The sequence below is a fragment of the Passer montanus genome, unplaced genomic scaffold, assembly GCF_014805655.1.
Source record: "Passer montanus isolate IOZ18808 unplaced genomic scaffold, ASM1480565v1 scaffold2, whole genome shotgun sequence".
Classification (NCBI taxonomy): Eukaryota; Metazoa; Chordata; class Aves; order Passeriformes; family Passeridae; genus Passer; species Passer montanus.
Genome location: NW_024366591.1, coordinates 2,016,084 through 2,042,269, shown reverse-complemented (window position 1 = coordinate 2,042,269; position 26,186 = coordinate 2,016,084). Strand labels below are relative to the sequence as shown.

The following is a 26,186-nucleotide window of genomic DNA, read 5'->3' as shown; positions in this document are numbered from 1 at the left end:
TTAAAAATTACATGAACCAAAAGGTGAATAAGAAAAATCCCTTCCTTTTAAACCATAAACTGCTCCTGAAAATTATGTGACTAAAGAAATGCTCATATTAGGGCTTGAAAGTATTTTTCAAAACTATAAATTGTGAACAGCAAAGAAGGCAGTGCACTAATGCAATGTAGATGTAAAGTTCAATTTGTTTTACACATCACAGCAGCACATCTTAGTACTTAGACATGACATTTACTTTTCTGCCTTTTAATCCATCCCAATAAACAAGCAGACATTTATCCTAAAAGCCACTTGTTCAAGTTCTCTGTAGAAGTGTTGAGTTCATTTCTGCCTGCTGCAAGCCTGCAGAACAGGAAATGTTTCAGCCCTGCATAGATACTTTCCACTCATACTGCATTGAGTGTAAAAAAACTTCTCCTGACAGAAAAAAACAACAAAAAATCAAACAAAAATATTTTTTTAAAAACTGTCATACATATTGCCCAAGACATTCCTGCATCTTCCCCATGCTTCACCTCCAGTAACCTGAACAAACTAGCAGATCTAAGGGCAAAGAACTGCTCCAAGAGACATTTACCATTTCACAGTGATAAGGATATCAGTTCTTTGTTTACCTTAAGTCATATTATTTTCATTCTGATAGTAATTAATTTTTTTTCACTAATGAAGTATCAGTTAATTTTAATTAGACCCTTTCTGCAATCAAAGTTCTTTTTGTGCTCAGCTCATAGTAAATTGTTCCCAAAGGTTATGGATAAAGTTGCAAAAGTTTTCTTTTTCATAGACTCACCAGGAAGGACGTGGATGGTGCAGGGTTCTACCTATTTCACAGTTCCTGTGAATGCTGGCCAACTGCAAATTTAGATACCACCATGGATTCAAATAATAAACCAAAGCCTTGATCAGCAGTTGACATAATGCTGAAAGTAGACTTAATTACTTTTTCTTCCACTAGAACAAGGAAGGAAAGCTGAGATCACATTTCATTACTAAAATGGAATATTTGGGATAGAAATGAAAGGGCAAATTCATCCTTTTGGAAAAGCTTTTTAACCTCAAAATAATAGTCAGGTTTGTGACTGGGGCAAGAAGTATCATATTTTGGGGGGCAGCTTATTTGGAATGCTTCTGTAATTACAAGTTTAAATCTATCCAGCTGGAGAAACAGCAGTAATGATGTTCATTTCCAAAAGATCTGCATTTAAAGACTTTTTTTTCTATTAAGTAAAATTATTTGTGAAATCATGTCCTCTCTGTCTTGTTGCTTGGCCCAGTTTTCAGTACTAGAAACTGCTGAAATCTATCTACTTCAGGCAGAGTTATTGTCTGGGCAGACAGAACCTACAGCTGCAACACACCCCTTATGCACTGAAAAACTGCTGTATTCTCCCTCCTTTCAAGCCAAAAGGGACCCTCAATCAAGGTGCAAAAATCTCTTTTAGAAGAACAGGAAACCTGCAAGCTACAATAGCACAAACTGGGCAAGTACAGTCCAGGTCCTGCTGCCTGAATCATGAGAGCTCTCCCAGCCTTGCTTCAGCTTTCTTCTCACCAGCCAAAAGAAACATATGCTGTTCTATGCTGAAAAGGCATTTAATTCAGCTAGTTTTGGCAAACAACACCTCTTGAAAAATGCATTGCATTCGTTATTTGCCACCCAGTCTTCCCAATTGCTTCTTCAATACACAAAAACAGCATGAAGAAACTTCACAAAAGAGAAAGGCCAGACATCACCACCAGACAGGCACAAAGGTGTGTAATGAAATCATGAAACATTAGCAGAATCAAGCTCAACAGCAGTCATTTTGTAGAAGAATTAATCCATCATTTATGATGGTTTGCTGTTAAGTGTGAGTTCTCTACAGCTCAGATAAGCTGAGCTCAGCTGAGCTGTTGCTAGATGTGCTTCATCTTTGCCTCTACACTAAGTGCAAATACAGCTCTCAAAATCACTTTTTTTTTTGTCAGGCCAGAAAACAAGTACTCCTCTGTGATGGTTTGCTTGACAAGACTGCAATTTTTTCTATGGACAGCCTCAAAGTTCTACAAGAGGTGTATTTTTCATCAGTATTAATTTTGTGGGGCTTATTGATTCTTTCTTTTTTTTTTCCCCAAGCTCTTTAAATGGGATTGCATATCTAATAGGAATAAAATGTAGACTCTTAAATTTTATAAAACCCAATGAATTCTTTCAAGCTCTTAAAGAAGTGGGAACTACCAATAGGAAAACAGTATAACTATGTTACAGAATTTAAGGAAAAACTGCAAATCCAGAGAAATTCTTCCTATAACTTATGATGCTGAATGGGCAAAGATATTTAAGGTTTCAGTCCTGCCAGGATCCCAATCCAGCAAACTACTCAAGGATGCTCATATGCAACAAAATGAAAAATCTCACATGTTTGAAACCTGATACCTGCTGAAAAGCTTTGCTACATTAGGGCCAGCCACCTCAGCACTTCTCAGACAAGCTGCTTGTGAATCTTCACTGAAATCAGTTGTGCTGTCCCTTGGCACTTGCCTTCAACCCTGTCAAACACACCATGGTCTGTGCATGTGCCACCTCTGGCTTGTCTGACCATTTAGTTGCTGAGAGCACCAGTGGTTTCTAAGGCTTTGACACAACTCTTGAAGATATTCAAGAGAAATCTGCTACAGAAACTCCCAGTACCAGCAGCACTGAGTAGAACACACTGCTTATGGAAGAGCTTAGATTCAGAACATTGTTTCTACAAGGAAGAAATTTGCTTTATTTGACAAAGAACATGAAATGATTTGGCTTTAAGCATTGCACATCCAGCCAGGAAAATACAGAGCGCGTGGTTAAAGCCAAATCATTTCATGTTCTTTGTTTCTACAAGGAAGAAATTTGCTTTATTTGACAATCTCATTCCTCTTCACATGTCTCACTTTGCACTATTCCTTTATCTTCCAATAACCTCAAGCAATGCAGCTCTTGCTTGCCAGATTTGATAGAGGTACTGGACAAACTCAAACTGGATTATCTGGACTAGATGGGGACTCATCAAGTTCAAAAATTTAATAGCGCTAAGAAAAAATTTAGTCTATTTTATCTTCTACTGTGTGAACATAACTCTCAGTTAAAGACCATTAGGGTAAATTGAATAACTCTCAAATGTGAAAATTTGGCCAACACATTTTTTAGACAAATTAAATACACACAGATTGTAGCTGGCAATCTATTTCCAAAGACAAAGTAAGAGACACAGCAATGGGCTGTACAGAGCTTCACAGATTTCATACTAGAAGCAAAATGCACAGCCACCAGATCTTTAGGCTTATGTTTCAATGAAGAAACAGTACCAAAAATATGTAATTGTAGGCAAAGGATGGTCTGGCAAACGAAAACATGGATTCTCGTAGAAAGAACAGCACAAGTGGAGAGCATCTTGTGAACAATAAGTTGAACAAGAAACAATCAACTCAACTCAAGGTCAGATAAAAATTAGCTTATCATTTAGGGGAAAAAAAAAGATGACAACAAGGATGAAAAATAAAAACTTCTTTTGATTATATGCAAGTTTGTTTCATTTTTACCAACATCTAAAGCATCTGTGCACATAGTGTCCTGTTCTGGTAAAAAGAGGAGATTCAAGGGCTGCATATCTGTGGGAAAAGACAGTGTCCAAACACACAAACACTGTGTCAGCACACTGTGAGGGTGATACAACATGGTGGCTCACAAGCATCTGCAATTTAATCACTCAGCTTCTGCTCCCCTACACAGAAATTAGTGGCACAAATGGGTATTTGGAACATCAAAACTGAAAACTCTCACTGTGATTTGAAAGCCAGCTTACTAGGAAAAAAACATTGTCATATGTAAGATTTTATCCCTCCTTTAAAAAAAAAATAAAACCAAACCAATTATTTATCAAGTGAACCCAATAACTTCTTATCACCACAAGCAATTCATTCATCAAAGTTTTGTTTGACCAGGGAATATTCCTTTGATACTGCAGTGTTAAAAAATCTACCTTGATGCATTGACACTGCTGCCTATAATTTCTAGTGGCACTTAAAAGGCTGAACTTTCAAGGTGCTGTTACAGAAAAGTATAAGTTACAGCTACATTCAGCGAGACACAACAGGTTTTGTACCAGTATTTTCAGCTTGTGAAGCAGTATTGATCAGCTCTGAATTGTGATGGATCCCTGTCAACACAGCTGACTTGCACTGATCTTTGGCCAACTGCTCAACATTCAAAGAATTTCACTGAACGCCCTTTCTGCATCACTTTTGTTACTTCAGAAGAATATTTTGGACAAACCATAAGCATCAAGAGTTCTCTCACTCTTTCCTTTTGTTTTCATGCATTTGTGTACTGGCTTTGGTCTGTTTACACAATATTTGAGGACAATATTAAAAATTAGTGCTCACAGTCCAAGGAAAGACTGCACCCACCTGCAATTGTAATCAGAGTGACATCTGGCTCTTTTTTTTTAAAGGGGTATGATAACAGGCATAGCTACTTCTTGGGCTCATTAAAGGTAATTACCCCTCTTTCTTAGCAGTCTGAACTGAGAGTAAAAGGCAGAGGAAGGCTTTGTTCACTCCCCACACACAGTGTACTTGTACAGAAAGGCAAAAACTGATCATTTTAGTAACACTTTGAAGGTTACTGGCCTCCCTGGCACCACACTGCCTGCTCAGACAAGCAAGGTTACTGTAAAACTGAGACACCAGGCACTTGTGCTAAGTTTATGAGGCAAAAAACCCTTTATGATGGCTCCAAGAGAGCTTTTATCCATCCAAGACATTAAAGGCACTACTGATATTTCATAGACTCATAGAACCATCAAGGCTGGAAAGGACCTCCAACATCATGAAGTCCAACCCTTGACCAATCACCACGGTGTAACTAAACCACAGTGCTAAGCGCCACATCCAGTCATCTCTTCAACGCTTCCAGGGATGGCAACTCCACCCATCCCAAATGTTTAGCCATTTTGGAGAAGAAATTCTCCTGATGTCCAACTTGAACCTCCCCTGCTGCAGCCTGGGGCCATTTCATGCCATCCTGTCATGATTTGTCTGTGGGAAGAGGTCAACCCCACATCTCTTCTCTTGTAAAGAGCAAGAAGGACTTCCCTGAGCCTCCTCTTCTCCAGCTCCCTCAGCCATTCCTCACAGGATTGGTGCTCCAGACCAGATCTCCTGCCCACATCCACAGAACTGACTATTTTTACCCATATTTAGATTTCTACTAGACTTTTCATCATTTTGTGATTCATTTCACTAACTGGCCACCCTCTGTATTTTTATAAATACGTTAAGAAAACACTGAATTTAACCACTTCTCATGTAAACATATCATTAATTGCACAAATTAAAAGGCAGAGCAAATCTCTCTTTTCAAAGTAACTTCCACGGCAATGCTTAAACAGACAACATTTAAAAGTTTTAACTTGTATCCTGATTTTCTCCTATTAATATCAGACAGGTGCACGGAGTGCCAGCACTACTCAGACCACCACTGAGACAAAACACAAAGTCAGCTTTTACAAGCCCTATATGAGGGGCTGCTTTATGCAATTTATTACAGCAGAAGCCACATAAAACTTGGTGTGTGGCCTTTGGGAGAGAAGCCTTGGGCAGTGATGCTGCAGCAGGAAGGGGCTGCAGCCTCCCCTCCACCAGATGAGAGCAGAGCAGGACAAGCAGACTAAACACAAGGCCAGAACTCCAAAAAACTTTGAGGAGGAGAAAAGCCTTCCCATAATAAATGGGCTGCCAAACAATGATGTCAGCCAAGCTTTAGGATTGCATTTCCCCAAGTTTTTTAAATCTCCTCTTCACCAAATCAACACTATATTGTTCAACAATAAACACAGCTGATTCTGCCCCGTATGCAGAATGAAGCATTTACCAGCTGTCTCAAAGCCATGAAAGAGCAAAAAGTATTTGGGCATCCTAGTACATCAAATTATCAAAGCATTTGAACATGGTTACACTTACTTCTATGCTAACATTAAAGAAAAATAAACTAACGGTGATCTTGTACTGCGTTTGTATAATAAACAATCTACATATTTGTAAAAAGTTACTGATTTAAAAATTACCTTACAGATTAACTCCACAAGAATAGAAAGCTGTCATACTTAAAGGCTATAACATAATTCTCCCCCACAGCTCCTGGCTAAGGAGAGATTGACATAACTTTTCAACATCCCTAGTTATACATTGGCAAAAGGCAGAAGAATTTATATGCCTCTTGTGAAAGGTTTTGTTAAAATTGCATCTATTTTTACAGCAGATCTTATAAATCCAAATCCATCTGCAAATATCCCTCAGCTTCCAGAGCACTGAAGCCATCAGGAACCCAGCTCATCTGAGATCAATGATGAAATCCCTGCCTTCCCACGTGCTCTGTGTCATATGCAGATTGCATATTGCCTGAAAAAATAAATAGCAAACCCCTGACAAAAAGGCAAGGTAGGGATTTAGTCTTGCTTTGCTTGTAGGTACCACATATTTGAGCTTGAACCCTAAAAATTCCAGGAAGCCAAAGGGCAAATCAGAACAAACAAATCAAGCACAGCACAGTTTTTGCAGGTCTGCCACAGCCCAATCTGCTCTTTAGCAGTTCCAGTAGGAAGTGATCTCCTTGCACGTTGGTTTTAAAATGTCTGAGAACATTGCCTACTTAGAAACACTTTTTGGTCCTTCTTGTGCCCTGGATCTTGTTCTCAAGTGTGCCTAAGGCTAAATGAGACTTCGGGTATCCACCAGTTTATTTTTGCTGCAGTCTACCATGTATTTATTTTTCCTAGATATAGGATCTTGTTCTCAAGTGTGCCTAAGGCTAAATGAGACTTCGGGTATCCACCAGTTTATTTTTGCTGCATGTATTTACTTTTCCTAGATATATCTTTAAATCACTTGGAAACTAATAGTCTCAAATCTTCCTAAGACAAAGCATTACAGTATGTGCTGTGAACTAACTCTTCTCATCAGGCACACATGAAAACCTGGCTCCACAAGAACACTTATGCCAGAAATCCCCAAAATTCACTTCCCTGCCCTCGCCACACCAGAGTATGTGATGTGCCACAGCCATTTCCTCCTCCTCAGGGTGCACATAATTGTGGCATCTGAGATAATGCTGCAAGCATGGAGAAATGTTAACTTCTGAAATGGAAAAATGATAGCTTGTACAGTAATTGCAGGCTATCATAAATACCAGAGTTACTTAACTGCAAGACAGAACAAAGGCTGGCCCCAGTTTGAGGCAATCAAAATAAAAATAAAAAGTCTTTGACACAAATGTACTTTTTTGTTTTTTACTGGAAATTGTTAAGCATCTCAGCCTCAGTAAATCAGAGGTTGAGCCAGCCAAACTACAGGTCTCCCCTCCATGAAGACCCTGGCCTGGGGCCTTTGGGCTTTCTGGGAAAGAAAGGAAGAAAAAAAAAAAAGAGGAACATCTACAAACTTGAAATATTCTTCTCAAAAATACCAGCCATCAGGCAGGTCAAAGGGAGGCAGGCACTGCAGAGACCTGGAGCCATGACAGAGTTTGTCTGGTATTTCAGATGTGATCTCATCTCCACCCATGGGCATTTTGGTTTTGGAATCAAATCCCTAACAAGTAATGAACATATTGATTTGGCACATAAAGTTGCACTTCATTATTTCTTCAAAATCTAGAGTTATATTTACTTCTATTTAGCATATAGATATATTTAATATAGAGCTATAGTTACTTATATTTAGCATATGCAACAACTAATAAAGCAATTGAGGTAGTGCAGACTGAAAGATCAAATCATACTTTTACAACACTGTAATGGGCCAGTTGCCTCTTTAGCAATATTATTCAACTTTTGCCTCCCCATCCTTTTTTCTTCAAACCAATTACCCCTGTACCTATTCCTTCAATTTATTTGGAGGTACCTAGGCTGTGAAAAAGGAGAGAGAAGGAAAAGAAAAAAAGTATTTTAAATTGAAAAAATCTTTATAAATCTTAAACTTATTTTTAACAAAAAAAAACTTGAGGCAGTGTGAAAAACTCTTTATGTATTATCCTTTCATAGGAACTTTTCTCCCCAGGCTAGTTCACTGTTATTATTAATAAAGAGGTATAACTCCTTACTCTTTTCCCCTTCTCCTCTCCTTTCTGACACACTGTATTCACTTTTGAAAGGAATTTGGAATTCTGAGCCTTTTCCATACCTGGTGTGTTAGCTGCTACAGAGGCCTCTCATTAGTAGACTACATAAAGGGTACTTGAAGCCATAATGGTGCAAAACAATTTTCTAAAGGAACTATTAAATCATGTGATAAGAAGTACCTCACTTGTTTTCCATAGATCTATATCTGATTTATTTTTCTGCTTTGAAAGCCCATTAAGCTGTAGTCAGCTTTTGACAAAATGGTACAGAGATTCACAATATTATACAAAGTTTTTGTTTGGTTTATAAGAAGTTTTATTTACTATTATTTTGTGATGTAGTTTGTTGTGCTCAGGTTTTGAGAATGACAGGTAAAATTTTGCTGAAAATGGAAACATATAATGAGACCTCCTATCTGGGTCCAAAAAAATGCAAGATTCAAGAGAAAAACCAAAATTATCTTGAGCTATTAAGTGTAAGCTGTCGATTAGGATCATAAAGGCAGAAACCATGAAGAGAAACTCAAGATATAGGGAAGCTGATTAAATCTCAAACTATTCTTCTGTCTGTCCTTGGGGCATGATTGTCAGCTTCTGCACAGAAATAACCCCAAATTTGCCACCAGGTGCTTGTGAAATAACCTCACTCTAGGAAGATGCACACCTCATTTAGGGGGTACTTTTATCCATGGAAATCACCAAGGAACCAATAAAGAAAAGAATTTTCTTGAGAGAAATTACATGATCTGGACCGCATCTTGCCACCAGGTCATTCTCCTGTGCATGTGGAGTTTCAGTGGGTTATGGAACAGAGCATGTCCATGAGCTCTGGCACTGCTCTTGAGCCCTGCACAGTGGGCACCTGCATTCTCACCAAAAGCTATAATTCAAAAGAAATAAATTCAAAAGAATATTGTTTGCATTCTCACCAAAAGCTATAATTCAAAAAAATATTGTGCACTTTATGCAGTTTATGAGCAGGATCATTTTTAGGAAGCAATTTATAGGATTCTAAAGTCACACTGTTCTTTTCCCCTCTAGAACAAGGCTTTTGCTTTTTTATTTCTTCATCTTCAAATAAGTCCCTACAGACAACTGAAGCTACTTCATAAAGAAATTAAATTTCTTTCTCATCTATAACTGCAGTAACAGAACACAATCCTTAGCACGCAGAGAGCAGCCTCTCACTTTTGACTTTACTTTGGACAAGGACTTTTACTGCAACCAGAACATTCCTGCAAATCTTCATCAAACCTCACCTTGATTATTAGCATGCTCAAACCAGCGTTAAAATTAAGGGGTTTTTTCCTTCCACTTCCATGACAGAAGTACAGAGAGTCAAGAAGCATTAGAACTTCACATAATCAAACTGAAAGAGATACACCTTTGTCCTCCCTATTTTTTGTATTTGGCCAACTTTTGTTTAAAAAAAAACTGCAGCAGTGGCACCATTCATGCCTGTGACCAATCTGTTTTGCCACTTTTGTACTTTATTAGCAACACTAACAGGTTAGCAAACAACTTCATAGTTATCCTGGCAATTCACAACATTTCCTCTCTCTGCTTTCCCATCTGCACAAAACCCTCTCCACGACACTCAGACCATGACAATGACTATTTTTGTCACATGGCCACCCTCCAAACCAACCAGACACTTACCAGCACTACCATTTACTCTTACATCATGCTGGACCTCTGTGTAGCACTCAGGCCTCTCTCAGCACTGACCTTTCTGCAACATGAGCTGGGTGCTGCAGGCTGTGGTGAAAATAATTGTACAAATCACAGCTTTTGCTGGAGATTAACAGATCCAACAGAAGATAAGCTGTGCTGTACACAGCTGTTCCAGAAGTCTCAGTGGGAAGTTGTACTCTTTTTTTGGATCAACACACAGAGTGGGGGCTTGGGGATCATTTTAGAGACCAAAAAGGAAAGTAGATCTGGGGGACTTAAAAGAAGGAAGGGGTGGAGAGGACTGATTTATACACTCAGAAGAAGAATACTAGTTCCAAATTATTTACTAAGGAACTTACAGCATCTGCTGTTTAGCTGAAACAGGTTCTCACAGGTGCTGGCTGTATTAATCCTAACACACACTTGGGAACACATTTTCCACTCACACTGTAATTATGAGCCAAGCTTCTCCTTTCATACTCCATTCCCCCCTAAAAATAAACCCAGCTAACTTATTTCTAGTTGAGCAGGAAAGAAAAAACAATTAACAAGTCACCTCACCTTCAAAAGCACAGAAAACCAACTGTTAAGTGTGAATCAATGTAAATAGTCATGCCTAGTTATGATAATAGTCTTTCATTACAAGGTCAGTTGCAGCTTGTAAATGCAGAGCTAGGTTTTCAATATAGTACATAATCACAATTTTCTCTCCAAATCCTGCATTCCACAGGCAGTTAATTGCCTCTCCATTTGTAGAGGGAAAAAATAGCAATGAAAACTTAGAGAACACTTCACCAGGAATCGTATTTAAGATTTATCCTAGCTTCAAACACATTACTAATTTCAAAATGACACTAAATTTAAAAAGCAGTGATTCATATTTCCTCACCAAATCACCCAAAGCTGACTGTCCAGCCAGCTGAGGCTTGATTTTGTTTCTCCTCTTCTGGTAATTCATTTCCCAAGAGCTCTACTCCTTTGCACAGGTGGTGCCTCTCAGCAGGGCACTCAGGACCATCACACTGTGATTGCTGTGAATTCCTACCTACAGCATTTTTTTGAGGAATACAGTTAGGAAAGGGAAATGCAGTCCCTAATGTTACTAAGCCAGTTAATCCTTAACATACAGAACAGAGAAAGGCAGTTTTCCTGGCCAGGAAAGCTTTCTCACAACTGGCTTGTAGAAAGGCTAATGTAAGCGATGAGAGTGAGGTGGTCTTCCAGCCAAAAAAATTGAGAATATTTTAAATGAGACAGTTTGAGGATGCTGATGTTTTAAATCTGCTCCTCCAAGGTGTTTTTTTTAACATCCAAGATTACACAGCCTTAAACCCACATCTAGATCACAAGTTGCTAAGAAGAACACCTATGTTTTTATTAACTTATGTATGCAGACTACAAACAGTAAAATCCCTACATCTGGGATATGGCAAAGTTCTGCAACAGACAGGTTCACTGTATGAAAAATGTGCCATACCATATCAAAATGGCTTCTTGTTCTAGGAAAGAAACTGTCACTTAGGCTGTAAGTAATATAAAGTTCAGAAGGAAGTCTGAGTCCATAAATCACAATTTGATTAAACATCAACAAGTGTTCAGTGGCCCAGTTTCAGTACTCTCAGAGCATACTGAATTAACTGTCTTCAGAGCCCTGTAGCTACATGAGAAAACATTTCACTTTCCTAATTAGCAACTTCCCACATCCACAGGGAGCAACATGGACCAAGTTTCATCAAAGATAAAAGGTCTAAACTATGCTTGGAGTTGCGTATTGCCTATTTTCCAACTATAAAAGCAAGGAACTAACCAAGTCTAGGAATTACTTTACTTCCCTTACATGAGCGCTAACCATAAAAGAATCTATTTTGTTTTCCTAGGTTTACATCCAAGAAGCACATGCTGGAAGACATCTGTTGCTTACACGTTTCAAGCTGATTATCTGTTGTTAGTTCCATATATAAGTTTATATCGTCACACACTTATACACACTTTTATTTAAAATAAATTCAACCCCAAATCTCTTGAAAATGAAGCTACCCCTTTTTTTGTGTGTGTATATATATATTTTTTTTTGGCTCATTACCCAGTACCGCTTCCCACCTGTGCAGTGGCTTGAAGAGACAATGAGTCTGTGGGCTCCAGTTCCATCCATTTGAAAAGCCACGAACTTCAGCAGTTGTTGAGAAAGTCAATTAGTCAAAGCTATGTGCCTTAATGGTTACTGAGTACTTTGTTCAAAGTGCAGCATTGCTATGGCCTGAAGTTTTGGGGAGGTCTAAAGATTTGGTAGCCCAAATTTGTAGTCGTTTGAAGTAGACCAAGGGGGACAAAAAAAACCCTAAATAAACTGCTATTAAATATCACATTCACCACTCTCTGAAAGTCACAGCCTTAGGAACACATCCAGGAAAAAAATCCAACACAAAATCTGAACAAAGCCAGAACCCTCTCTTTGCAGTTTGCTTCATGCAGAGCAGGGCCAAGCACAGGGTTCTAGATTTGAAGACCTTTCCCCACAGCTGGGAAGACACAGAGAAGCCAGATGTATATTTGTCATACACACACAGTTTCAAAGCTCACTCAGGCTGAGGGATGGTATATTAGATACTTAACTAGATTTAAATATCCTGAAATCATTCTCAGATAGCTATTTCAGTTACTGCAAACACTTAGTTTAGAGTATAAATTAGGGTGCTAATGAAGAATGATTTTGTCCCTAAGTCTCCAGCCTATACAGATCATGAGACAAGGACAAATTAAATGCCCAGAGGAACAAGAGGAAAGCTTCCCTCCCCACTTCTGCAGCCAGGAAGGAGAAAGGCTCATCTCCAGGGTAAAGCTTGGGCAGCCTCCTGTGACACGCACTGAGCAGCTTGCTGTCCTTTAGCCTCTCTTGGCAAAGGAACAGCAGTGACAGAAGTTTGGAGAGCCCCTGGGAGGCTGCCCACAGGGAAGGGAGAGGCTGTGGGATATTGCTGCAATGCTGAGGTATCTCCAAACAATACTGAGCAAAAGGCTCTGAGCTGCCCTGAGGAGCAGGGCTGAGTGTGAGAAGGAGAACTGGCTTCACAGAGCCTACTGCAGAGCCATGGTGGGGAGCATTTCATCATCTGACTCCACATTCAGCCCTCTTCTCAGCTGCAAAATCCCCACCACAGAGGCAAACCCCCATACTTACACGACCTCCAGGTCCACAGGGACAAACCATGGCCTTCCTCTCACATGCCGGAGCTGCCACTTTCTTTTCCTGTCTCAAGGTGCTCTCCAGTGGTGGTCAGTCAGGGACATGCACTGATTTCACATTTGTCAAACACTGTTTAAAACCTGTGCTCCACAAGCTGCTGAATTCAGACACCAGCTACCGTGTGAAAGGCACACAAATACAGTGCTCCCCTTCACTTCTGCTCTCAAATACTTTCCATGATTAGTGGTGTGAATATAACCCACCTGTGCAAGCTGGTGGAGGGGCACAGCTTGTGCTTGTCAGCACCAAAAAGCAGTAGAAGGGGAGCAATGAATAAACAGCTGTGACAGAGAAAAGCTGTCCTGCTCGCAATCAAGTCAATGGCAAAACTCCCAACAAGAAGCAGTGCTGCACGCTGCATCGGCAGCCAAGAGCTCAGTGTAACAATCTTACTTTTCCCGTGTCTTCCTGTGCAGCTTTCTAAAGGAAAGAAATTCCCAGTGTGTTCCTGACACGATGCATCCCTTATCCTCAGGCTGGAAACACAAGGAAACTCTTTGTGCTCGGACCCCGCGCTGTAACTCTGATCGCGTTTCAGCACGGCTGATAAATAAAGAAAAACCTTACATGGCAGTCTTCACTCAAGACACTTAAACCTGCAGCTTCAAATCCGCTTTGTGCGCTTTCAGCCACGTCAAAGTAAAACACTTTCCCCTAGCAAAAAAAAAATGAGGGTGGCAGAAAAAGCCTCTGGGTTCTCGTGGGCCATTTAACAAATGGAACACTTACTTTCTGTTTGGTGTAAAGTGACAGCTGGCTTATTAGAACTGACACTGATCCTCCCGAGAGGATTTCAGGGAGCGAGTCACACAGGTGAAGGTCACCACAGCAAAGGAATTAAATTAAGAGAGGAAGGAAGCCACTTCCTCCTAAGGACAGAAATTAGCTAACAGAAAAGCTATTCCTAAAGCGGTCCTTGCTGGCTGGAAATACTCTACTTGCAATAGGTTTTGTTCTTGAGAAATGCTTCCAAGACACTTTTGGAATGTAAGTTTTTATGCCTTGTCACCAGCTCGGTGTGCTGCAGTCAGGACCCCAGTGTAGTCTCCACCTGCAGTAAGGGCTCAGTGAGCACAGCTTGCACCCTTGTCACCATCTCACACAGCACCAAAGGCAACACCTGAAACGTCCTCATTTATTAATCATACATCACTTCTGACATTTCTGATGTGAAAAGGATAATTAACACGGCATGACATATTTTAAAGTGAATAAGACAACAAACACAGCCACACTGCCTGAGTGAGTTTTAACTCCTGCAGCAGGCAGGCACCGCTGGCTGCAGAGCTGCATGAGTTCTCTGGCTCCCTCAGCAGACCTTCAGCAGGCCAGAGGAATAAAGACTTTAGCCAAGGCATGATCAGCTTTTGCCAAGGTTTGTTCAGCACTCCTGCTCTTGCCTCTCTGGTTCTTGCCCTGGACATGACCTCCCTGCAGCACCGGGGTGTTGGCAGCTGCTGCCCCACAGCAAAACCTGGAGAGGGAAGAATTCATCCTCACAAGGGGAGACACAGAGCTGGTGGGAGAGGGTACAGCTATGCATAGCTATGGAAAGAAATGGGGTTTAAACACTGGCCAGAGGCAGAATTCCTGCCTCAGACAAGGTGCACTGTCTTCTTGTGTGCAAACCCCTAGTGGGAGACAGAGCCCGTGCTACCCCAATGGTCTGGGTTTTATTCCTTTTCATGTTTGCTCTGCTAAAGTTACAGCAGTTAGACATTTTCCCTAGCCCTGCTCCACTGCACTGAGTAGGGCAGCATATCTGTGTCCCAGCTAACACACTCAGTCAAATCAAGCATGTGGGTGCTGCTCCCCAGGGACCTGGCCTGGACAGCCTGGCAGCTGGAGCAGGCAATGCAGGACAGCTCTCAGCCACCTAGGACTCTGCTCCAGCTCAAAGCCAGGCTTGCCTTTTTTTGAGAATGCTTGAGCTAGGCCAATACCAAATTACTTTGTTGTGAGCCATTCCTTGGGAGCCCCCACAGCCAGTGGGTTTGTTACACCTTCCACAATTTAAGGGAGCAGGAGAACAGCAGAAAATGCAAAGTCCACCCTCAGTCCACCCTCAGTCAGCACAGCCTCCTCTGGAAAACTTACTCCGAATATTTCAACTCACTTCCAGTACTAGTTTTAACTCCTTCCTAACCAAGAACACAAAAAGCATCAGAACTCTCAGTGACCCAACACCATTCTGGGTTTCCCTAACAATTTTACAAGTCAGAGAGTTTGGGGTTGCAGGGAGAGGTCACTAAATTAATCTGGCAGGTACCAGCACCTCTGGTTTTAATCTCATCTTTCTCCAGGCATGCTTGTATGACACAAGTTCACAGATTTTATTATTATTTCATGTAGATATGAATTACTTAGAATTATGAGGACTTTTCCTGGCCAGAGACAAATTAACGTGGCTCTACTGACTACACTGGGACTCTGCCAGGGTGCAGAGTCTGGGCATGCAAGGGTATCAAAACAGCATCATTTCTCTAGAAGTAGCTTTCCCCAGGTGTCTCTTAGAGGAAAAAAAATTTCTCAGTAACTCTGAATTGTTGCAGTTCTGATAAGTTGGAATTCTGATATCAGAAGTTTTCATGTGAAGTTCCATGTGACAAATCTCAGAACCACCAAAACAAGATTTTTGTCCCTTGAGCCAATTGAGGATGAAGGTTCAAAAATAAACATGTTTGAGAAGTAAATTTGATTCTACAGGTTTTTCCTGTGTGACAGGAGAGCTGGGCAGGCTTGAATTCATGAAATGTTCTAAATTTCGTAGATGACATAGAGTGGCACTGAGCAGGTGTGTTATTCCACTATGTCTCAACTTTCCCAGAAAAACATGAGTGAGAAATCCATCTTTCCAGTTTTCAATCCTCATGAGAGCAATTGGATTTCAAGGATACTCAGAAATATGCAAAGGAAGGCAGGATCTGAGAAGTTTGGCTCAGCCCTAAATTTTTGCAGAGTCCCAGTGATCTACTCCTGTTTCAATCAATAGTTTCAATTCTGAGGCTCTGGATAATACCCTGAGATTCAGCACATCCCTGTGAAAGACCCCAAGGAATAGTTCTAGATAATCAAATACATTCCTTGGCTCTAAACAATTTCTATGAAATACCACTTGCATACTATATATGTATATATATTCAGAAAATATAGAGCACACATTCAAAGAACATTGGAGGTACAAATTAACTAATAGCTAGATTTAATCTCTTTTAAAGGTCACAAGCCTGCTAAAATGTTTTCAAGCATGAGCCTACCCAAAAGCTGTGGATTTCTTGTCTTCTCCTGGGGTCACAGCACCAGCTGCTTTCCCTCCCTGCAGAGCTTCACCTGCAGAAGTTCAGGCCTTCCTAGGGCTTTTTTTCTTTGGAATCTGAAGTCTGTGCAATGAATGTCTTTCACCAGCATCTGTCCCCTGCCACCTCCCACCCCGTGGACCTCTGCAGATGGAGGGTTGGAGTCCAGGAAGCACAGGAGCTGGAAAGAACTGAGCTGCTGGGCTTGTAACCAAGCACAATCTGTTTACAATCCCAATTAGAAAAGTTATGGTTAATCCCCACTGGGGAGGGAGGCAGGCAGGCAGAAGCAGAGAAGAAATCTTGTTTAAGAGATAAGAACAACAGTATCTAATCCCAGCTGAAGTCCCTCCCTTTGTGCTTAGCTGAAGTTTCTCCACTGGCTCCTCTGTGCAGCTCTCCCAAACGAATCCAGCTTTCATCCCATGACCTACATTACCCACAGAGACTCTTCCAGTAACCAGGAAGAGGGCACAGGTGCATCCCCTGAATTTCTTTTTGGACAGCACTGCTGCCTCTGACACCCAGAGACCCCTACAGAGAGCTATGACAGCCCCTACACCCCAAAACATTTCCACAGGGACCAGTGCCATATGTTTTATGGCCCATTAAGAGCAGGTAGCTACCTGGGGAGATGACTGAAGAATGAAGAATGGAGTTAATTGGGCCAGGTACACAGGAGGCAAAGGAAGTTTGGCAGGCAGTCGCTCATGCCACTCTAGCTGATTATCCCGGTAGAAAACCTTGCACTCTGTGACCACACTTGCTTTCCAGGCCCAGGAAAATATGTGCTTCCTCCTGTGTTCATTAAGTTGGTATGAGGACTGGTGCTCAACTCCTGCAGGAAGAAAAAAAAAGAGCTTTCCATGGCTGTGCCATCCCATGTGTGCCTTTCCAGCAACCTGCTTCAAGCCCATTTTGTTTCCCCTTTGATCACCAGAACTTTGTGCCAGAAATGACCCATTAAATATTTGGCATTCAAGAAAATAAATAAAAAAGGTCAATGGGTGAAAAGCATGTCCACACACGGAATGGCAGCCCTAAAGAAGCCAGGAGAAATGTCAGTGCCCTTTGGAAAAAAAATCACACAGGCCAAAGGATGACTGCCAAAAAATACTAATTTCTTTTATTAGACAGTGCAGGTCTTAACCCCATTTTCCTTAATGCTTTAATACACATTTTACCTCATATGACACTGATGAAAATTTAAAGCCACCTCAAAGAGTACAGGGTGTATAAAAGCAAAGAAACACATGGATTTCCTCTTTACCAATGGGGAGGAAGCAAATCTTTGTTTGTTACAGATAGTAAAATACTAAATCTATTTAACAGGTGTATAAAAGCAAAGAAACACATGGATTTCCTCTTTACCAATGGGGAGGAAGCAAATCTTTGTTTGTTACAGATAGTAAAATACTAAATCTATTTTATCCTCCAAGTATTCTCCCTACATACACGCATGTAGACCTACCAAACCCATAAAATATTTCATTTTTGTCTCTTTCTACATATGCAGCACAATTTCAACATCCAGTATAGATGTACATTGCTCTTGGTGAGATTCTCAGGAAACAAATTAAAATCCATCTGTCCAAGGACTGAAATCCTGCAACATGAAACTGCAAACATTTTTGAAGTAAATATTATATTCTTGTGTCAATCAGCTCCAGTGAGATCCATCATACATATTTACCCATAGGCATAGGTTTCTGGAATATCAAAGCCCAGATAGGTGGGAGGGGTTTACACAATATTATGACAATTAAATTAGAATTTATGTTATTCTAGTATCTATCAGCCTTGACTTTAAGGCTGCTTCATTTAAAGAGAGGAAGGAGAGAAAAAGCAGGGAACAGAAAGGTTTCCATGAAAATGGCCCTGTTTCAGGAGGAACCTGGCTACATCTGTCTTTTCACTGCCAACACACTTCCCCGCCCTACCTGGACATAAACCACTTTAAATAAAAAACATAGATATACCATTACAGCCTTTTTTCAGTCTGTCTGTAGAAACTGCCACATGTGCAACTGAGAAACAGCACCTAACCCAGTAATAGCTTTCCCTCTCCAAGAGGAAATATCTGCCTCAGAGTATGCCAGGTTTAGAAATACAGAAAAAAGTTCCTAAAGGCTGAGCTATGTTTGCTTTCCACAGGCATCAGATAAGACCATTCACGTAAAATGAAGGTATGGTTCAAAATAAAGTAGCAACACAAAAAGGAATGCTGAGATACAGAAACATAAGCCCTAAACAGCAACAGAAATCGTTAAAAAAGCTGTGTTATCACACACACGTTCACCTCCTTTCTTACATTCGAAGGGTTTGAAAGTTCCAGTCCAAAATTGACAGAAAAAGTTGCTCAATTGTTTAAACTTCACATTTAACACACTCACCGCCCTTGCAAAGTGCCTGTATGCATTTAATCTCACAGGCACCTCAGAAGACTATGGACAGATATTATCACCCAACAGCCATTACCATTTGTCCTCATTTTCTTTCTGTATATACCAACAAATATCCTTTTTCTGCTTTTCCAGCTGAAGCAGCCAATTACCTGCTGTGCTCTGTAAGCTCCCATCCACATTCCCCAGGAAACGGATAACGTGTGGTGCAGCACAGTGAGGAGAGCTCACTCAGATGCAAAATAATTCCCAACTTACTCAAGCAAAGTCTCTCCACTGCATTCACAGGCTGAGCTATGTGTTAACTGTATTTATTCACCACTGAAAGACTACACTTTACAGTTATAACCCTGGCAAATACTGAGCATTTCAATAATTCTGCTTTTTCCTTATCTGCACAAAGGGGTTTTATTTCTCTACCACAGCTGTACACAAAAGAATAGAGTGCCATTTCAACCCAAAACTCTCTGAAGTTACTACTTACCAGCTTGTGATTATATATTCAGCAAGCCCGAAGAGCTGAAAAGATTTTGTTGCAGGAGACAAAAGTTACAAAAAAGCAGGCAGAGTCAACAAAAATGAAGGGAAACTAGCATAAATCCTCTCTTCATTCATCTACTTAAATGTTCCTGAAGACTAAAAAGGACCTTAAAGAAAGCGCTCTCAGCAAAGACTACATCCTCTTGTCAGTCAAACCCTGCATAGTTTCAGCTAGGCATCCGTCCAAAAAGACATGGAATTATTCTATTTTTGTCTCCCTATGCAAGTGGAAACATTTTTACAGATTTGTGGTGAGGATTTCAATTTTTGTAGTGGTCAGCTAGTAGAAGAATGTAATTAAAGACCCTGATAAATGAAAGATAGTCCAGAAAGACTACCCAGAAACTGGATAAATCTGGAGATAAATAACAATTCCATTACAAAACAGTCTCATATAAAAACACATTAAAAACTTTCAATGAAGTTAAAAATCCAGATGTGTTTTACTGGAAGAAAGTTGTAAAAGCCTTTCCTTTTAAAAGAGAATTGTTGTCAGTAGTGGGACACCAACACAGTTTCAACAAATGTAGGCTGATATTTTTTAATGAAATAATTTTAATTAAAAAAATCTGATGGTATTATGCAGAGCGCTAAAAGTTTGGTTTACCACCATGTTATGTCTGGTATGTTACTGGTTTTACACAAGACAGGTGTTTCCTCAGAAGTATTTCATATGTTGCCTGTTGCTGTCTTACCAAATAAATCTTCTAAACTTCTGGCTTTGTAAAGTAGGAGAATACTTCAGAAATTATGTTTGGCTTCTCTTGCATTTAATTTTTGCTCCTATTTTATCAGTAAGAAAGTATAGCCATTTCCCCTGTACATTCAGTCTGGAAGCTGACTCTGAAATTCAGTGTACATCATTACTGATCTGTGGAGCTCCTCAGATCTGAGACTTCCCTCAGAAGGGAAGCTTTTAGCTCAATTCCCCCAAACTCTGTCATCATTGAAGAGGATGAACTTTTGTCCTTGCTGCCTTCTCCTCTCTGCTCCAACTTCCTCATCTATTGTGCCTTTCACAGTGGCTGCTATTCAGTTCTCACCCACCCTCCCCTGATGTGCTCCATCGCTGCCCTCTCCCATTATACACTGATTTTTACTCCTCTTTGCAGCTTTGAGTCCCTGTCTCCAGGTCCTGCCCAGCCTCACTCTTGGTGCATCTCCAGCTACTGCAGCCTGCTGGGCTACCTTCCACACAGATCCTAAAGCTGTAGAAATCTCCCTCCTGATTTAGTCCAAGAAGTGAGCTGGTCCTGGCTGTCATCATCCCTCAGGTCAAAGCCTTCATCCACATGCACTAGAAGACATGAGAGAACTGCAAGCTGGAGGGTTGCAACAATATATATTTTAACAGAGAAGAAAAGAAGCACTTGTTGTCCCCCTGTCCCCTGGTTCTTAATTTACATGTTGCTTTTTTGCTTGGATTTTTTACGTTCCCTTGGAGTGGGAATGTCCTTGGGGTAGGAATGTTCTTGGGGTAGGAATGTTCTCACACTACATTTTGAATTCATCTCTGAAGCAGCAGGATCCAGACTCTTCACACTGCAAAGCAAAGAAGAAATAAGCTCTTTTTTAATATATTGCAATTTATTATCTTCTTCCTCAAATCACAGCTCTTTCCACTAACTGTAGAGATTTCCACTCTACATGCAGCTTTCCATTAACTGTAGAGATTGGTTTCGTTTTGGGGAATGAAAAAGGGAATTAAAAGAAAAAAAAAACCTGTATGGTTGGGTGCACATTTTAGATTGCTATCCACACATTACTAGAAATGACAGTGGGCTACTAAAGCTTCAGCAGGACAAGGAAGTGCTTCCCTTTGAAACATCTCAGGCACACAACAGTGCTTGTTTCTCTAACCAGGAACATGACATGCTATCATTCCATGCTTGAATTCTCATGTTTGCTGAGTGGGACAAGAAAATGTGAAGGAAGGAGAGGAGCACAAGGGTGCAGAAAAAGGCCAAAACAAGCCCTGAATGCCAAGGAGCAGTTCTGCTTGGATTACATCTAGGAAGGCAGGATAAGGATAGGGCAGGACTGTCTCTATTAAACTTGTCAGCCCTTTTCTTGTTGACATAGGAGTTAAATTTCTTTATTTACTCCTTTCCTCCAGGATACCTGGAAATCCTTTACTGGTGACATGCAGAGAAGCACCTACCTCGGGAAGTGCCACAGGAGTACCCATGAAACCACAAACTTTCTCCAGCCTCATTTTTACCTCAGACTTTATGGATAAGCACAGCTTCATCCATTCCATGTCCTACAAGCCTACCTATATCTGCTCTGGTTCTTATAGATAGACTCTTCCCAGTCCTCTTCTTCCAAGATTCCATCTGACTCCAACCTTTAGCTCAATCTCCTGCCGTCCTCTCCCACAGTAAAACTGTGGCTGTTTTTACAGCTTGCTCCTTCCTGGGCAGCCTTTCTCTCCAGCCCCCTGTGACTGTGCTGGGCAGAGCAATCCAGTCCTTGCACCCACAGCAGCTCCACCTGCACCTCCTGGGCAGAGGACAGTGCCCCCCTACCTGGGCCAGCACAGAGGGTTTGATTTTAATTCTGCTTGCCCCAGTGTGATGCGGGACATCTAGAGGATGAATGGTGCTTTTAAGATGAGCAAAACACTATAATGTAGGGAGTTTGCAATTTACCTGTGAATTACATGCTCACAGCAGCTCCTAAGTAATAAAAGACTTGTGGTGACACATCCTAGAAAGGAAGGCTCTCAAACCTTATGCTCCTCACAGCAGAGGAGGCACAGAGAACGTTCCCATGCCTTCTCTGTGCAGTGGAGAACCCAGAGAGACACCTGGCACTGATCACTGTCAAGTTCCACCACCTGATGTTGAATAAAATTCCCAATCATTCTGATATCCAAAATACAGGAAAAATCATCAAGGCTTTGCACTGTTAATGTCTAATTAACATCACATTTCTTGCTGGCTGGCCATCAGGCACTATTACACCAATATGACATTGACTTTTAAAATGGAGATGTTTTATGGCACTGATTGCTTAACTGTCTTGTTCTAAAATTGCCTGGTCTCCAAAATACATCAATTTTGAAGAGTTCCTAAGAGGCAAAAAGCACTGGATTAAGATTACTGTTCTGTTATTGGTCAGAGTGTTAATTTCCTTCCTGTGATACCAGGCTGCTTATCATCTTTGACAACACACCTAATTGCTGTTACAACCCCCACAGCTTTTTCATAGGTGCTGTCAAGATTATTTTAATTATAATAATATCTATTCAGAGGTTAATGAAAACAGAGAGGAAAAAATCCAGCAGGAATTTGTCATTTGCCACACTTCATTCCCCAGGATTCACGGACACCAAATGGGACAAGGAAAACACCCCTGCATGGCTTCCACAATGATGTGGCTCCATCTCATTCTGTTTGTCATGCAGATCCAGCATGCTTTGCACAGAGAAACCATCAAAGTCCTTGTCACTCTCCTCAGAAACACCAATGACCATGGGACATGTAAAATCTCCTTCATTAAGTCAAATGCTGCTTTGGTAGAACCATAGACACAAACTGGGGTCACCTATACTTTTTCAAAGATAAGACCATTTGGTATCAAAAATGCATTTCTTTTTGTACGTTTTAAAACCAAATAAACAATACCATATGTGGGAATGCAATGCTTCCAATAATAAATGCACTGAGCATGTAATACATTTACTCAATACAACTTTTTTTTTTTTTTAAAGCAGGCTAATCTCCACTTTAAATAAACCCTGCATATAATTAGATAAATCAATATCTATTTCTCTTTTTTTTTTCAGTTAGCAACCCTCACTTAGTGCTAAATTCTATCCCTGCAAACTGCTAATCTAACAAATTACAGGTTTTCAGTCAAACCAGCACATTTTGTTCACTGTGTATGGTTACAGTCCACAGACTTTGGAGACTGTTTCAGTGAAGTTTCTTCAAGTAATGCTTGTGAGTGTAGAGCTCACTGACTGCTCCATTTTAAATACAATTCACAAGCTGCTGGTGCATCTTTGTGTGTAGGTGACAGCAGGCACATCAGTCACCTTCTGCAGCTCAATTCCAGGTTCCCCTTCTAGCTCAGCCCCTTGTTTGCTCCGTGGTCCCATTTTCTGTCCCATGATAAAGTCACTACTACAGGCTGCTTTTTATCTGGAAAAATAGTCACTTCCCCAGCTAACACCTGTTCCCACTGAGGAGAAACTGCAAAGTCCACATCCCTGTACAGGCAGAAGAACTCACAGAAGTTGTTTTCCCACCGATTTCCATGCTGTTTATTAAACTTTCTGTTCTCAGTTCCTTGCCATGTGACATATTACACCCATTATGGCTCCCCTGCTTCCTTCTAAGCTCATTTCCAGATGATAGGCAATTCCTGAAAAAAAAACAAAAAAACAAAAAAAAAAAAAACAAGAGCAGCTAATTCCTCATTTTTCCCCTAGCAGAAAACCAATTTTGGTACAACTTGTAGACGCTTAACACCTGTGACAGGTTGGAATTCTTCAGACTTTCCTGGTTACACAGCTGTCAGGTGTGTCCCACTCCCTCCTGCAAAGTCACCATCCCAGTGTGAGGGTACTGAGGACAGCTGACAAAAACTCGTTCTCTGTTCTGGAAAGAGAATACTGCAGTGTAACACAGCACAGCTGGTGGAAACTTCTTATGGATTTACTGCTGTGTTATGTACTGCTCATGTAAAAAACATACAGTTGTTAAAAAAACTCTGTATGAGCACCTAAAAAACCCTGGGAAACCAACGGGAAGGAATCCCTTATGAGCTCAACATTGCCGCTCTTCATCGAGGGGAGACAAAAACCTACTGCAAATAAGGAAAAATCTGTCTGCACAGGCAGTGTCAGAGAGATTTTCTTGGCTAAATAACTGCCCCACACTGCATCTGAATACATCATATTCCCCCCATCCTGCCTGCAAGCATGTGTTGTTCTGTTAAAGGCAACTCCTCCTAACATAAAGTTGCCAAACATAAATCAGCCTTGAATAGGAATAATTCGAGTAAGTTAGAAGATTAAAACCATGGGAACAAACTGAAATATACAACAACTCTTCTGTAGCTGTGATTTTCTGCGGGGGAGGCAGAGGATTCTTGTTCTCTCTCACACTCCATCGGGGCATTTGCTGGTAAAGGGGCAGCATTGTCACTCTCTCTCAGACTTCCTCATGCCTTTTTTGTGACTATGATGATGCCTCAAAGCCTTTTCTATTAGCCTTTCCCATTATTAACCTTCTTTAGCTCATAACAGTTCATATGCTTTCTGCTGTAAGGATAAAGGGGCTCTTCACTCCTCACACACTGCAGAGATTCTGATTAGGATATTTGAAATATAATATTGTGAGGAGAGGTGTAATTATGTCTGTATTTGAATGGATCTATTCTAAGGGGCTTTGCAAAGGCAGACTGTCATGGCTGCTATAGGCCCTTGGGGTCAAGCAGTTCCTCAGGAAATAATCAGGACCTGAAAATGGTCTGGTTGTTTTTTGGATGCTTGGCAATTTCCACCACCTTCTCAGGAATCTGGTATTAATTATTCTCATTGTAAGTGCTCAAACTGTTCAGTGAGCACTGGCAATGATACCAGTGTTCCTTAACACCCCTAATGGTACCACCAAACATTCTTTTCTTTTCCTGGCTACTGGATGTGGTTGCATCCTGCATCACTTGTTTTGTGCATTTTAATTCTTTTATCATCATTATTATTGCTGTTATTTCCCTTCCCATTTCTCTCCTACTGAACCATCTTTATCTCAAACCACAAATTTCACTCTTTTTTCCCAGTTGTCTCCCCCATCCCACTGGTGGTGGGGGGAGAGAACATGAGTAGCTGTGTGGTTTTTATCTGCCTGCCAGCTTAAACCACCACAATCCAGTGCAGATTAAATAGCATCCCCAAATCTTGAGATTAGGGCACATTTCTTCCTCCACGCACCTTGTAGTCAAAACTGGCCTCCCAAAAACTTGAAAGGGGGAGAAACAGAATAATCCTCCCTCTTTGAATTTTGAAAGGGGGAGAAAGAGAATAATCATCCCTCTTTAAATTTAAGGCCCTTTCCAGTTTATCTTTTCTCATTTTACTTTTTCACACTCTCCTTTTGCTGCGCTCTCAGTCTCTGCTCAGCCTTCACTCCGTGTTGCCCCAGCAGTGACTGGGCAGCACCAAAGCAAGGCACACACCAAAGCCCCCACACAATCACCACTCAAGTTTGTCCTTAATCTTCTGACTGGAAAACACGAACTTCCTTCCCCCTCTTCTGCCTCCCTCATGGATTTATTCCAGCAATTCAATAATGTAAAACGTGTTGCTCAAGCCATAGGGAAATCCAGAGGAAACCCAGCTTTTCATGACCCAGACAGCCTAACCTAGGCCAAGAGCTCTGTGAGCAAGGCCAGATTTCCACACACTCTTCCCACCCATACAAGCACTGTGGCCCAAAACAAGAAGTTTAATCAGTGTCTTGCCAAGGTAGCCCAAAGTCAGCTTTTCTGAGAAATATTCCTTCAAAATTTTGTCTTGTTTTTGGCTGCAGCATTCAGCCAGGCTCTCTCATCTTAGGGAGATGTGCTCGGTGCAGAGCTAGTTTAGAAATCTGACCTGAAGAGTGATCAACTAGTTTTTCACATAACTTTTTTTTTAGAAATACTACAAGTCAACATATGCTTCAAGGGAGGGAAAGAGCCAAATTTGAGCTGAAAACACTAAGGTCCCTTGGGAGTGCAGGCTGCAGGCAGCATCAGTCAAGCACAGGCTGAGAAGAGGGCCAGTGATCCCAAGAACTATTCCTGTGGGATTTCCATGAGCTCACATTACAGTCCCAGGCACACATAACAGGGCACCCAAAACAGGCCAAAGAAACACTACAGAAAGCACACAGCCTCTGCCACAG

General features: G+C 41.0%; 1 protein-coding gene across 4 annotated transcripts in view; it reads right to left on the bottom strand.

The window, feature by feature from the left end:
- The window catches only part of INSC (INSC spindle orientation adaptor protein), a 128,506-nt gene extending 109,138 nt beyond the window's left edge, over nucleotides 1-19,368 (bottom strand). For 3 of the 4 annotated variants that reach the window (XM_039707253.1, XM_039707252.1, XM_039707255.1), the window contains exon 1: nucleotides 12,987-13,174. The gene's annotated coding sequence lies outside the window, so the exon portion shown is untranslated. Of the gene's footprint in view, nucleotides 1-12,986; nucleotides 13,175-19,234 lie in introns of those variants that run through there. The other variant, XM_039707254.1, reaches the window with a different exon arrangement.
- Between the last annotated feature and the right edge of the window lie 6,818 nt (nucleotides 19,369-26,186).